Source organism: Gekko japonicus, unplaced genomic scaffold (assembly GCF_001447785.1).
Source record: "Gekko japonicus isolate JY-2015 unplaced genomic scaffold, Gekko_japonicus_V1.1 scaffold239, whole genome shotgun sequence".
Lineage (NCBI taxonomy): Eukaryota > Metazoa > Chordata > Lepidosauria > Squamata > Gekkonidae > Gekko > Gekko japonicus.
The window spans coordinates 954,412-969,355 of record NW_015163611.1 but is presented as its reverse complement, the minus strand read 5'-3'; the positions used below and the strand labels follow the sequence as shown (position 1 = coordinate 969,355).

The 14,944-nt window shown below is 44.8% G+C and overlaps 1 protein-coding gene across 2 annotated transcripts in view; it reads right to left on the bottom strand.

Annotated features, from left to right (window-relative positions):
- KLHL29 (kelch like family member 29) overlaps positions 1-14,944 on the bottom strand; it is a 554,920-nt gene that overhangs the window by 218,332 nt on the left and 321,644 nt on the right. The window lies entirely within an intron of this gene.

Below are 14,944 nucleotides of genomic sequence, written 5' to 3'. Positions count from 1 at the left end.
TACTGGGGCTGAATTTATTCAGTGCAAGAGTGACCAATTTTGAGTTTTTCATTCTGTTCTACTGGGCAGAAGCCAGGCTAAAGCTGAATAACTAATGGAGAGAATTCTCTCTGCAGCAGACGTCTGTACGGGATCCAGAATTCCTGAGCAGTTCATAATTCAGCTCCCATGTTAAACAAAGAGCGACAGCCACAGTAATGAAAAGGTAAACCCCATGGGACACAGGCATGCAACCAGAATGGCTGTGGCTACCTTGTATTACAGTCGCTCTACAGTAAGGAAAGGCTGAATGTTTTGTTTTAAATTTCTAAGTAAATATTGGCAGGGCTATTTTTGGGCAGGAACGCACAGGAACGGGGTTCCGGCTGGCTCCCGAGTTGGCCACGCCCAGCAGGAACTCATTAGCATAATAGGCCACACCCAACAGCAGAAACTCATTAGGATTGGCCTAACATGCAAAGGAGTTCCTGCTACAAAAAAAGGCCCTGGGTTTTGACAACAAACAAGGTAAACACAATAAGAAGCAAAAGGTGGGCATGGCTGGATGACCACACTTCTGGTGGCATGGGGGTGTGGCCTAATATGCTAATGTAATGTGCTGTCAGGGGTGTGGCCTACTATGCTAATGAGTTTCTGCTGTTGGGTGTGGCCTGTTATGCTAATGAGTTCCTGCTGGGCTTTTTCTACAAAAAAAGCCCTGAATATTGGTGCTTGTATGGGTTACAAACGCAAACTGGGCTGGGTACTATCAAGCCTGTCTCTACCCTCACTCCAAGGAGATGGGGTAGAAAGCCTGATTGTGAGCAGATGCCAATAGCGATAGCCATCCTCATCATGAAGATGCCATTTTAAGAACAGAAGGGAATCAGCATGGCTTACCCCAGAAAATGACTTCTAAAAGATTAGTCCATAAGCCCCAAAGGACAGTGTAGTCCTCTACGCTACATGCTTTGTAACCGTTTAAATTATTGCACCAGGATTCAGGAAGAAACTTAAAATCTTGCAAAGGGGGGGGGGGGAGAGACATCAGTACTTTCACTCATAAACTCTCAGTCCAACCAGAGAGGATTAAAAATAAATAAATAAAAGCAATTCCTCTTAGGAAAAAAATGTTTCTAGCTCACTTTCCAAAGTGAAAAATACAAAATATAACATGTACGTTCAAATTTGAGCACAAATGAAGCTGCCTTATACTGAATCAGACCACCAGCCTATCAAGGTCAGTGTGGTCTACTCAGGCTGGCAGTGGCTTTCCAGGGTCCAGGCAGAGGGCTGATTTCCCACAAGCGCTGCTCCACGCTTGCTCTTCCCATTTGCCCCGATGTGTCAATTTCACACAAGCTGCTGTGCGGCCGCATTTTGCCCCTGAGCTTCGCGCGATTTCCCCAACGGGGGAAATCATGCGAAGCTGCGGGGCAAAATGTGGCACCGCAGCAGCTTGTGTGAAATTGACACATCGGGGCAAATGGGAAGAGCGAGCGTGGAGCAGCGCTTGTGGGAAATCAGCCAGAGATCTTTCACATCACCTACCACCTGGCCTTCTAGCTGGGGAGATGCTGGGGATTGAACCTGGGACCTTTTGCGCAACAAAGTTGAGCCCCTCCCCTACATATTCACTTGTAAATGTGGCAACCATTTCTAAAAAGCCAGGGTGTGCCTGGAGCCATAGCAGCTACTGGTACTGTGGCTGCATTTCTGTCTATTGGGTGGAATCAAAAGCCACTACAACAAGTAAACATTTGAAGGATTATCTTAATCTGAAAGTAAATTGGTACATAAATCAGGGGCAAGTAAAGAAAGAAACCCACTGAACAAATCATAGCAGGACACCCACAGCCTGGAGACCTACATGGATATTTAACACCCTCCTGCTGTAAAAACCTACTGTATTAATTGGCTACTGCAGAATGGTATAATTCAAATCACGCATTTAAAAAAATTTTTGAAAATGACTCCTGTTTACCGTACAAAAAAATTAACTTTACTGTTTGTTGAAAAGAAAGACAGATCCAACACAAAAATTATTTGGGACAATAGCACCCCACCATATAAGCAATGAATCCCAACAGCAATGACTTAACATGACTTTTATCATAAAACCTACATAATATTCAAAACTTAGAATTACTTTTGCAGCTACAATAGTAAAAACTGCTAAGAACTTTACATAACAATTCAAACAGCCTTATAACTATCAGCTGTAGTCTAAGCTTATTGAAATCAATATGTATAGACTGGAATGAATTCTGCATAAGACAACACTGTTGTGCAATCCTAAACAGAGTTACATCCTTCTAAGTCTATCGAAGTCAATGGGCTTAGAAGGGTATGACTCCGCTTAAGACTGCACCGTTAACTTCTAAAATGTTTTCTTTCTCTCCTTTTCCAGCAAGCTTATGGAATCTAACCGGCTGCAAAACAAACTGTGGTTTAACAGCAAATAACGTTCAGTGTGCCCCAAAGACAACTCCAGTTTGCAAGCAGGAGCGACTGTAGCAATCTAGCTAACTGCCACAGAAACCAAGAGTGGGTCAGAGTGACCCATTTTAGTCAAAGGGTATGCTTTCCTACCTAATTAGCTAGTAACAGAACAGCTTAGAAGCGTCACAGTTTGAAAGGTTTAGCTCTATGCCAATAATACAAAGACATTACAAGAAAACTTTCTCCAGTTAGAAAACATAAGATGTTTCAGTTAAATAAAGAAAGATGAACAAAACTTGTAAAACGATAAGATAATAGTTATTTCTACCTAGGGATGCTAGCTTCCAGGAGGGGGCTGGGGATCTCCTGGAATCACAGCTCATCTCCAGACTAAAGAGACCAGTTCCCCTGGAGAAAATGGTGGCTTTGGAGGGTGGGCTCTGTGGCACTGAGCCCCACTGAGGTCCTTGTCCTCCCCAGGCTCCACCCCCAAATATCCAGGAATTTCCTAACCTGGATGTGGCAACCCTATTTCTACCTTGGAATATAACTGTCTCCAAATGCACTTCTAGTGAGCATTTTCAGTAAAATCTGGAATATAACTCATGACAATAGACAACATTCTGAAGAGGCAGCATGTAAACCTTCCAGACAAATGAAAAAATATTTTAAATATATAGATATAAATAAAAAATAATAATAAAAATAAAATATTTTAAATATATAGTACATTGATGATAACACACACAGATGCATTTATGTTACTCCCACTATGTATGTATGGGAGAGCCACCTGCTACAGCAAAAATGAAGGTGGTATTGAAGAAGAAGAAGAGATTGGATTTATACCCCGCCCTTCACTCAGAGTATCAGAGAGACTTACAAACTCCTTTCCCTTCCCCTCCCCACAACAGACACCCTGTGAGGTGGGTGGCAAGTGGGGCTGAAAGAGCTCTTGACAGAAACTGCTCTTTTTCAAGAACAGCTGTGCCAGAACTACGGCTTGCCCAAGGTCATCCAGCAGGTGCAAGTGGAGTAGGGGGGAATCAAGCCCGGTTCTCCCAGATTAGGGTCCGCCCACTTAACCACTACACCAAACTGACTCGATCACAGAGCCTACATGGAAGACCACTGGAAGCCCGAAGAAAACTGATCTGCTAAAGTAAAAGTGGGATATATGCAGCAGTATATGAGCTGTTGTGGCTCAAGTGGTTAAGATGCTGAACTGCAGACTGGAAGGTTGGTAGTTCAGCAGTTCGAGACCCGAGTGCCGCATGACGGAGTGAGCTCCCATCTCTGGCCCCAGCTCCTGCCAACCTAGCAGTTCGAAAGCGAAAAATTGCAAGTAGATAAATAGGTACTGCTTTGGTGGGGAGGTAACAGCGTTCAGTCATGCCGGCTACATGACCACAGAAACGTCTTTGGACAGCGCTGGCTCTTTGGCTTGGAAACGGAGATGAACACCACATCCCTAGAGTCGGATTCGACTGGATTTTGAGCAAGAGAAACCTTTACCTTTACCTATATGAACTCACATTCAATACGAAGTAACCATGATAGCCTTAATATTTCCTCTCTACCTCAGATTTTAATCTTGGAAGAACTTTCCCTTCCCACGCAGCCACTGTAGCTATTCTGGTGTTCTCTTTTCTCTCTTTCTCCCCTACTCCTCTCCCCTTTTGGCAGCAGGTGACTGCCGTGGCATATCTCTTTCTACTTCCCTAGCAACTGGAACATGTCTCTTTCCCAGGGTGATGGATATTAGGCCAATGTACCGGAAATAGTCTGTGTGCCTGCCAGGACTCCTGACCCTAACAGCAGTGCTTCAGGTGCCAGAGAGGGGTTAAGGAGAGAGACAGAAGGGGAAAGAAAGAGCGGCCCACGGCCACTGCCTGGAAGGAAGGAAGGAAGACAAGGAGGCAGAGAAAGCGAGAGCTGCAAGGTCTCTTATAGAGGAGCTACACAGAAGGGAAGAGACAACCACCACAACCAAAGTAACGTGTTGGGAGTTTGCTGAGGAGACATGGGCCGCAATCACACGAGCAGTTTGCGCCAATATAGCTGCGTTACCTTTGCGAATTTAAAGAGCGCAATCAGACAACAACATCTGCCTTCCGTGCCCCAGTTGTCAGCACCCTGCTTTGCCTTGCTTTGGAAGCGGAGTAATCAGGCACTGGGGAAAGTCTGGTATTTAGGAATTCAGGAGGCTCTTTCCGCGTTTCTGGCTGCCTGAACTCCCCTCTTACGAAGTCAAGCCATTTGGGAAGTCTGAACCTTCCTTGCCATTTCCACCCTCCTTTTGGGGGGGAGGGGATCAAGTAGCGATGTTCGCATAAGTGCATAATCGCTCCTGGCACTGTCAATCACCGCAGCCAAGTAGTTGTTCTGGATTGGGAGTCCCTGGAAGACGAAAGAAAAGAATGCCGCAACAATCTGAACACTCAACCATGGGGCAAGTGCGCAGTGAAGCTGGTTCAGGATGGGAGGTCTGATCAAAACTTCCTGCAACTATTTAAACTGCCACAAATAGAGGTACAGCCAAATTGCGCCAAGACTCCAGTGTGTGACCATAGCCTAAGAGATTCATACACTGGGTCTATCAATTACAAATTAATTTTTAAAATGGCTCATGGAAAAGATTCCAGAGGGGTGTCAAGTGTTTTCTGAGAGAGAGGATGGAACAGATGACATTAAGAACACTGAAAGAGCCTCCTGAATCAGACCAGAGGTCCATATAGTTCAGCATGTTGCTTCACACAACAGCCAACCAGTTGCCCTGGATGGCTAAACAGACAGGCCATACCTGGCTGCTGCTTCTCAGCATGGGTTTTCAGAGGTTTGCTGCCTCTTTATATGGAGACTCCAGTCACCATGGCAAGTAGCCACTGATGGACCTCTCATGCATGGATCTGTCTAACCCCTTTTAAAACTATCTACGCTTGTGGCCATTACTGCCTCCACTAACAGTGAATTCCACAGTTTCACTACTCTTGGAGTAAATAAGTATTTCCTTTTGTCCAGAGGTCATTTCAGGGGGGAACGCGGGGGAATGCAGTTCCCCCATGTGAGGTGCAGGGGGCGGGGCACATGACGAAGCCCCGCCCCTGCTTCCGGCCGCCCCGCTTCCAGCCCTCATTCAGCTAGGAGGAGGCAGGAGAAGAGGGAGGGTAAGTTGCTTCCTCCCTGCCTCTCCCCACCCCTGCCTGCCTGGGGCCAGGGAGGGCCTTGGCGGGGCTTCCTCGCACTCCCGCTGGCCTTGCAGGTCCACCACCGGGCCCCTGATGTCAGGGGATATGGCATATGCTAATGAGTTATGCTAATGAGTTCCCCTAGCTCTTTTTCTACGAAATGACCCCTGCTTTTGTCCATCCTGAGCCCTCCTCTTATCTCATGACTGCTAAGCTTACTCAGGAGGTACCTTGTCAAAAACCTTTTGGAAGTCCAACTATATGAGGTCTACCAGATAAACTTTATCCACATGCTTGTTAACTCACTCAAAGAACTCCAAGAGGTTGGTGAGGCACAGCTTAGGAGCCACATTGATTTTCCCTGAGCAGACTTTGCCTGTTGATGTGCTTAATAATTCTCTCTTTAATAACCATTTCTACTAATTTACCCAGAATGGATGTTAGGTTTAATTGGCTTGTAATTTCCTGGTTCTCCTCTGGATCCCTAATTAACAATTGGGGTGAAATTTGCTATTCTTCAATCATCTGGCAGGGAAGCTGAGTTTAGTAACAAGTTACATATACTTAGTACATCAACAGTTTCACATTTGAGTTCTTTAGCAACCCTTGGGTGTATGCCACCTGGACCTGCAGACTTATTAATTTTCAGTTTTCCTCATAGTCCTAGAAGTTCAGCTCTCGTCAGCTCAATTTCACTCAGTTCTTCAGACACCCTTCCCAAAAACACTCTGCAGTTCTGCTGTTTATTCTGCAATTAAGTTCCTCAACTTATTCTCAAAAGAGCTATATTTCATTGTAGCTTTAATCTAACCCTTTCCCAAAATGCAGAGTTGTTGGTTACAGCAATCATGGAGTACAATTCAGCAGAAGTTTCTCTAATGCACTACCCAGTTTGGTAGATATAAACCAAAACTGGTAGTTAGCTATTTCATTTATACCCCGTTTTTCTTCCCAAGGATGACCCAAAGCAGATTACACAACTCTCCACTTCTCCATTTTATCCTCACAGGTAGGATAGGCTGAGTGTGTGTGACTGGCCCAAGGTCATCCAGCAGGTTTCTGAGGCAGAGGGGATTTGAACTTGGGTCTCTCAGATCCTAGTCCAACGCTTAATCCACTGCACCGCACTGTATGGATGACCATTAACTGGCCCACCATTGACTTGATTCCTTCCAGCAAAACAGGGAAGTGCTCCTTTACCAGTTTGTTTATGGAAACTGTCCGTATCAGTTAAGGTTCTACCATAAAAATAACCAAATTCCATCCTACTGAAAGGCAAGAGAATTTTCCATGTTTCTTGTGCTTCTAACTTTTACTCTTAAGATTTTAAAAATGGTAGCTAAAACTCATGGTTTTGTAGTCAGGTATCTCACACAGTCGAAGACAAAACCCCATCACTTCTCAGCTTTCTGTAAAATAACAACAACAACAATTTACAGCCCAGAAACAAAGATCACTTTTAAGAACATACTTTTTTATTGTTTGGAAAACAACAGAAAGTGATAAAACTAATTCGCCTCCCAAAGTTTTCAAGAACCCAGCAGAAAAAAACCCACTCTTATTCTGCCTAGTATTCATTCGACTGGCTTTCGAGCAAGGGAACCTTTACCTTTACCTTATTCAGCCTGAAACACCAAAACAATCTAATGCCCAAAGGGAATCCATATGGCCTTCTTAATTTACTTCAGTGGCAGAAGCAGCTCCATATGAGGCTGAATCTGAGCCTTTAGACTGCTTTCATCTGTGCAAGAAAGCTTACAAAGAACTGGACAAATGTGGGGAAGGGATGAGGTATTGGACTGAAGCCACACGTGAAAGCACATGAAGCTGCCTTATACTGAACTGGACCATTGGTCCATCAAGGTCAGTATTGTCAGTCTGGAAACGGCTCTCCAGGGTCTCAGGCAGTGGTCTTTCACATCAGCTATAGTCTGGTCTTTTTAAACTGGAAATGCTGGGGATTGAGCCTGGGACCTTCTGCACACAAAGCAGAGGCTCTTCCACTAAGCCACAGCCCCTCCCTAGCTTAGCTCATGAAAGCACTGGGGAGCCTTGAAGAAGCCAATCTCTCAAAGCTAAACTGTCTCGTCTGAAATATAGCAGAACAGGGGATCCCTGTGGATGCCATAGGGCTTGGCATCTTTCCTGGTGCCCACTGTTTTTTATTTTCAAAAAATACTACTACTACTACTACATTGAAAGAAAGGATATCTTACTTAACGAAGTGGCATAGCTTTTGCATCACAGGTTTCCGAATCAACTCAGTCTGCTCTGTATCTGTCCCATTCTTTAAGCCAGTCAATTCTGTTAACTGATAAATCTGCAGAAATTTTTGTGTCCATTCTCGAATTGATGGGACTGTTTCTAGCTTACAGTGTCTTTGAAAACACAATTCTAGCAACCAGGATAAGATGTAACTAGGAGTGTGCATTCAGCGTATACGAGCCAAAAAAATATCCGAAAAATGCCTTATCAGTATTTTCCAGATATTTTTTGATCCAGATACAGAGGCCAGTATTTATTTGGCTATCTGAAAATGGCTAACCTGAAAAAATCCAAAAATATTTGGGATTTTTCGAGACTACTGGATAGCTGAAGGTAAAGTCCCTTTAAATACATTCCGGGTGAACTCACTGCATCAAGAAGACATTTAAAGGGACTGTGAACCCTTTAAATGTCTTTCCCCCTCTCCGTTGGAAACAATGTATGATGGGGGCAGCTCTGATGAGCAGTTCAGTTTAAACTGGGCTGCCCAGCAGAGCCCCAGCTGAGCCTGTGGGGAGAACTCTCCCTGCAGGATTGACTCCTGGGTGGAGTCTGTTGGGCAGCCTGGTTTTAACTGGGCTGGCCAGGAGAGCCCCCGCCGAGCCTGTGGGGAGAATTCCCCCCGTTCCAATGGACACAAGAAGAAAAAAAATGAGAGGATTAGCTGGGGTAATGGGAGTTGATAGCCCTGTGCCACCTCGGCTGGCTCCTCTTTCCTGCTTGATTGAAACTGAGCTGCAAAGAAAAGCCAGCTCAGGATTGGCCAGGGCAGCGCAGGGCTCTCAGCTCTCGCCGCCCCAGCTCATTCTTTCATTTTTTCTCCCCTCTTGGGTCTATTGGACCAAAAAAAAAAAAATCAGGAATCCCAAATATTTACTGAATCCAAATACTGTTTTGTGACTGGCTCCACCTCCTCTGGCAGCCATTTTGTGGCTGCGCCCACCATGCTGTGTCAGAATTCTAAAGCTGCCCACGGGCTCAAAAAGGTTGGGGGACCCCTGTAGTAGGGAGAACAATGCAATTCTAAAAACAGTTAAACCCTTCTGAGGCCCCTGCCACACGGCAGGGGAAAAGCCTAATAAGGCGTGGCTTTTAAAAGCCGCGCCAACGTTGACACGGCCCGGCGGGATCCCACGGATCCCCCGGCCGCGCCGCCTTTTCTCCCCGGCGCGATCAAACGCCGGGGAGAAAACACAGGGCAGACGCCTAGCCGGCCGAACTGCGCATGTCGGAGCATGCGCATTTCGGATCCGGGCCGGGGGTTTTGCCGGCGCAAAGACGCGCCGGCGATCAAACGCCCCGGTTGCCGCGCCGCGTCCAGTTGAACCACCTACGGTAGGTGGTTCAGTTTGCGGCGGATTTGGGCGGGGATGGAACAGTTCGGCCACGGAAGCAAGATGCTTCCCAGATGTTGTGGTGTGATCGCGCCGGTTTGATCCGGCCCCGAACTGTCCCGCTCCCGGCCCAAATCGGCCAGTGTGAATGGGACCTGAGTTAATCAGCTCCGAAGGACGCAACTTTACTTAGGAATGCACTGTAATACCACTGGCCTATATTACAGGGTTGTTGTATAAAGATGACTAAAAATTAACACTGGCACTTAGGTGTCGATGGCAGCATTTTTCCTAACATTATTGTTTATTATGCACAATGTCTGCACAGTTTACAAGCAGATCCTCTTCTACCAAGGAAGCCCCATTTCTGAAATCACCTAGAAGCCCAGACTCACATTATGCCTCCAATATTGTGAACCAGTTTATGTTTGGAAACTGAATTTGGGGCAGTATACGTCATCTTCTGATTACTTTAGTATATCCTGGTATTAGAAATAGTGGACAAGCTGGATCCCACTTCTGACTTAACAATGTATGCTATGTATCCATCGTGTTATGTTAGTACTTGTGCTCGCTGCAGGCCAAAATGACATTTTGTTATGAGGAAACATGCTGCTATGATACTAAAACAGTGGAACCCAAATTTGTATTAAAGAACACAGTGGACAAATGAAATCAGAAAGACTGGGCAGCTTCCAGCAAGCAAAATTAATTAGAAAAGATCAAACCCTTTTAAACTATATTTTCTTTCACAATTTTAAGGTTTCAGACCTGTTCCGAGTTCTGCACAATTTCCAGTTCTAATACCTGAATGTACTAACTTATTGGCACATAAACTTACGATAGGTACTGTATTAAGAATAGTAGCATGCACTGCAAAAATATTAAGTAGATGCATAATACAGATGGGCTTTCAGTTAGCTATTCAGTGAGCTAGACGCGCAGAATTTATTCTGCAACCAAGAAGAATTCAGTAGCATTGTGTAATATGGTTTTTAGCAGGGTGTTTTTGAGGGTCAGATTATATACATCTGATTCTGAGGCTTGATTTAAGAGCCTTTTAGGACCATTATTTCTGCTTCAAATTCTTGAGGCTCTAAATACTTTCCAGCACCATTCACAGTACTTTACAATGCTATGCCTCCTAATAAATGGCTATAAGGCTAGAGGGGCATACCCAAATGTCATTTTTGTAGCAAGGACTGGCAATAAAATGGGTTATTCTTCTGAAAGATCTTAACAAATCTTCAGTCATGACTACTTGGTCTCTACAGCCAAATATCTGCAGATGGGGAACTACTCATTATTTGTTATAAGAAGCTATTGTTTCCCATTTTCCCACTCTAATCTTCAAGCTAAGAAAAAGTCCACCAGCTTCATTTCTATGCCTGAGGCTACTATTGAAAGCTCATGAACCTGAGAATCAGTGTAGTATAAGGCGGAGATCCCAAAAGATGCTGGATTGGACTTTAACTTTCAGGGGGAGGAAGATAAGGGATTTCTTAAGAGTACTTCATTAAAAACCTCTTTCTGAAAGTGAAAGAAACATTTTGCTTTGCATATTCGTTATCACGAGAAATGCCGTGAAGCTCAGAACTCAGGGGGAAAAGCATACTTACAAGCTGTTGTCCCAAGTTTTAATTAATTGGTCCAACTTACAAAACTTGCATACTATCCAGTCGCCTCGAATAAACTGGGAATGGCCAATCCCAACCCAGACTTTCAGATATTTTATCTGTCACTAGCTTTAGCCCTAGGGATGCCTTTGAACTGAAGATAAAGCTGAACCATGCTGAGAAAGCAAAGTAAATTATAGAAACTTCTTAAAGCTAGTGCTTGATCAAGCCAGAAGTAATTCCCCAAATATTCAAAAAATTAGATCTGTTTTATATGCCCAGAGGGGAGCTGCAGACTATTAAGATGAAACATGAAGGAACAGAAACCATCACAATTTGGCTATCAGTTAAACAAATTCTCAATCAACTCCAACAACGGTGATTAATGTGCAGATAACCTTCCAGACTGGAGATATAGACAACTGCATGTATTAATGGATCCTCACATCAGACACGTAAGGCTTCCAGCAAGATTCAGGTGGCTGAATAAAGGCTGTGCACACACCACCTAATGAATGGGTTAACACAGGAGGTGAAAATCTCTGGAGGAGGATTGACTCCCCTCTCCACAAATAAACATTACTATTAGTGTCATCACTGACAGTGCTGATCACCAATGATGCACAACAAATGCTATGCATGAGGATTGTTGGATGAGTCTTCATCTATAAATGAGCAATATAAAATGTAGTATATTAGGTGACAATAAGTGTAACAAAATTATGATCCCTCTGGAAATGCCCCCTCTTCTTACTTTTGCTATCATTTATTTATTTTGTCTGAAACATTTCTATGCCTCTTTACCATCCACATAGGATCTCCAAGGTGGTAAACAGCAAAATATTAAAACAATTTGAGACGCTAAAACAGTATTTAAAACAAAGTATATATAAGGATATTTAAACAATTCAATAAAACATGTAAACACACAAACAGACATTACAGCACAACCACAGAAGAGGGCCAGTAGTGAGGGAATGCCAAACCAAACAAAAAGGGCTTCGCCCACTGGCAATGACAGAGGAAGAGAGATGAATTTCCCTGGGAAGTAGGGTTGCCAAATGGGCCCGGGGGGTGGGGAATCCCCCACTTTGGAGGGCCGATTTCCGATGCAACGGAATTTGGCCCCGGGGAGAACCCCGCCCCCCGAAGCTGCGTCACCAGAGTGGGGGCGGGGTGTGTGGCCTTATGACACACTTCCGGTGATATCAGGGTGTGTGGCCTTATGACACACTTCCGGTGATGTCAGGGGGTGTGGCATATGCTAATGAGTTATCCTAATGAGTTCCCTTAGCTCTTTTTCTATGAAACGACCCCTGTGCCAAACCAAACAAAAAGTGCTTCACCCACTGGCAATGATAGAGGAAGAGAGATGAATTTCCCTGGGAAGGGCATTCCAAAGTTTCAGTGCCACGATCGAGAAGGCCTTTTCTCGGTCCCCACCTTTCTAGCCTTGAATACTGAAGGCATCCAAAGCAGGCACTCCAAAAACGATTAGACTGAATGTTCATATGGAAGTAGGTAGTCTTCCAGGTATGCCAGCCCCAAGGTTTAGCAGGGCTTCGAAGGTCGACACCAGCACCTTGAACTAGGCCCAGAAGCAAATTGGGAGTCATTGTAGAAAGAGCGGGACCAGAGTGATATTATTTATTATTTATTTACAAATTTCGTATCCTGCCTTTCTGTCCTTACAAGGGCCGTCAAAGTGGCTAACAATTTAAAACGTACATGATAAAATTACATTATAAAACCACTAAAATCAACCACCCTCCCAAACATACATAATTAATTAAAAAAAACCCCAGTTAAAACAGTTAAAATATATACAAAACATTAAAAAACCCATTGTTTAGGAAGGAGGGATTATTGAGGGAATGCCAAACAAAACAAAAAAGTCATCACCTGCTGGCAGGAGATGTCAACAGAAAGGGACAGATGAATCTCCCTGGGAAGAGAGTTCCAGAGCTTTGGTGCCATGAACGAGAAGGCCCTCTACCAGGCTGCCACCTGCCTAATCTCAGAAGGTGGCGGCTCCCGAAGCAGGGCCTCTGAAGATGACCATAATGGTCTGTAATTATATAGTTCCTATAACCATGTTCCTGGCCTCAACATTCTGTACCAGTTCTGGCTTCCAGTCTTCAAGGGCAGCCCCACATAGAATACACTGCAGTAATCTACTCTACATGTTACTAGGGCATACACCACGGTGGCAAGCTCTCTTTTTTTGCCCAGGAAGGACCGCAGCTAGCTTATCAGCTGAAGCTGGTGAAACGCATCAGGAGGCCCAAGTCCAGTAACATCTCCAAGCTACAAACCTGCTCCTTTAAGGTCGAGTGCAACCCCATCCAGAACAGGAGATATCCCAATTCCTATGTCAAACCTCCCCTCCCCCATAGCACCTCCATTTTGTTGGGATTAAAGTCCAGCTTGTTAGCCCCTCTTCATCACAGAAGTGCCTCAACTATGGCTATCCAAAACCCTGTGTCTTTCACAAATTGTGATTTTTAGATAAATGCTGCACCCATTTATTCTGATTAATCAACTGCGTAGAATTACACAATCCATGTCATTTAGATCGGAATACCTTCAGCTGGAAAAGACCACAGATTCTAAGTACAGTTACTTAGGTCTTGTGAATACAGAAAAACTTGGTATATGTTGTCAGTCCTCAACAGAGATCCTGAGAAATGTACCTTCTAAAATCAGGTACTTAGAGGCTTCTGCTGCAACCAAAATGCCCACAAAAAGTCATACTCTTTTTTTGTTGAGGAAAAAGCCACTGTAAAAACTCTAACAAGAGCCTTAGACTGACCCACATGTTACAGACTCTGCAGTACCTTTCTACCAGCTTCTGAACAATACTGTGACATACCTAACCTTATGCCTAAATTAGATGACGGTGGGAAAAGAGCACTGAAATTTCTCCCTCTTTTATGTGAAGGTATTTGAAGCAGAATATTTTAAAGGCATATAGAATCCAGACTGGATTTGACTCAGTTTCATGTATTTTTCAACTTTACATCTCATCCAGTAATACCCCAAAATCTACTTTTGGAAAGCAATGTACTTTGAACTTATACTGGTAAACAAATGATAAACCAATCAACTCGATTAACATCAGGGTATCCTTTAAAACCAATCTGAAAATTCATCTAGAGTTCCCAGAGTCCTATGGAAAATGAGACTGAATATACTTCACATATTTGATGGTGCACTTTAACCAAATATCTGCATCTAAAGGAATTCATTTAATATGCTATTACTCTTGCAGTTTTTGAACCAAGGTAAGCACTGCAGCTTGTTACAATCACAATTGCCCTGGGGTCCCTCATTCTCTTCCCCTCCTATCACTTCCCTGAGCTAGCAAGTAGCCACAAGAGAGCTTAATTGCCTGGGAATGTATGTTTTGCCAGGAATTCCAACCCCTTTAGAGATTGCTTGTTCCCCAAAACTCTTCTTTGGGGTTGGGTTATATGCCACCATTCAAGGAGTTTGCCCCCCACCAGCCACCTGGAAGGGGGTGTAAGTAGCCTGTCCGAGCAGCCCAGACAGTTGGGTAAGAATAAGTTTGTTGGTCTACCACCTCTTCTTTCCCCCACTGCTCTGAACAGTGGAAAATTTAAAAATGCGTTGCTGGTGGTTGTTGGCAATACCACAACATTTTACCATAGAGTTCCTGGTGATATCTAGAGAGGTAGTTCTTTACTTCTAAACTGCCAAGCTGGTAGGCTGTGCAGCAGGGACACCCATGCCCCTGTCCAGGGCCAGCTCTATCACTAGGCCAGCTAGTGTCTGGCCTAGGGCGTGCCGGCCCTCAGGGGCGCCAAACTACGCCCCGCCTCCAACCCCCGCAACCCGCCGCTGCCGCCCTAACCGGGCGCCCGCCCCTCTGGCGCCCTTAGCAACTCAGGAGCGTCCGGTGGAGGCGGCCGAGGAAGCTTTTGCTGGGGAACCTGCCAGCGGCATGTGGGGGGCATGGCATGTGGCCGGCCGTGGCTCTGCACTTCAGAGCTGCACAATCCTAGCACATGCACACCACGATGCAGCAGCACACCTCGACGCCCGCCATCCGCTCGCCCTGCCTCCATCTCCTCCACTCTCAGCAATCGGGGAATCAGGC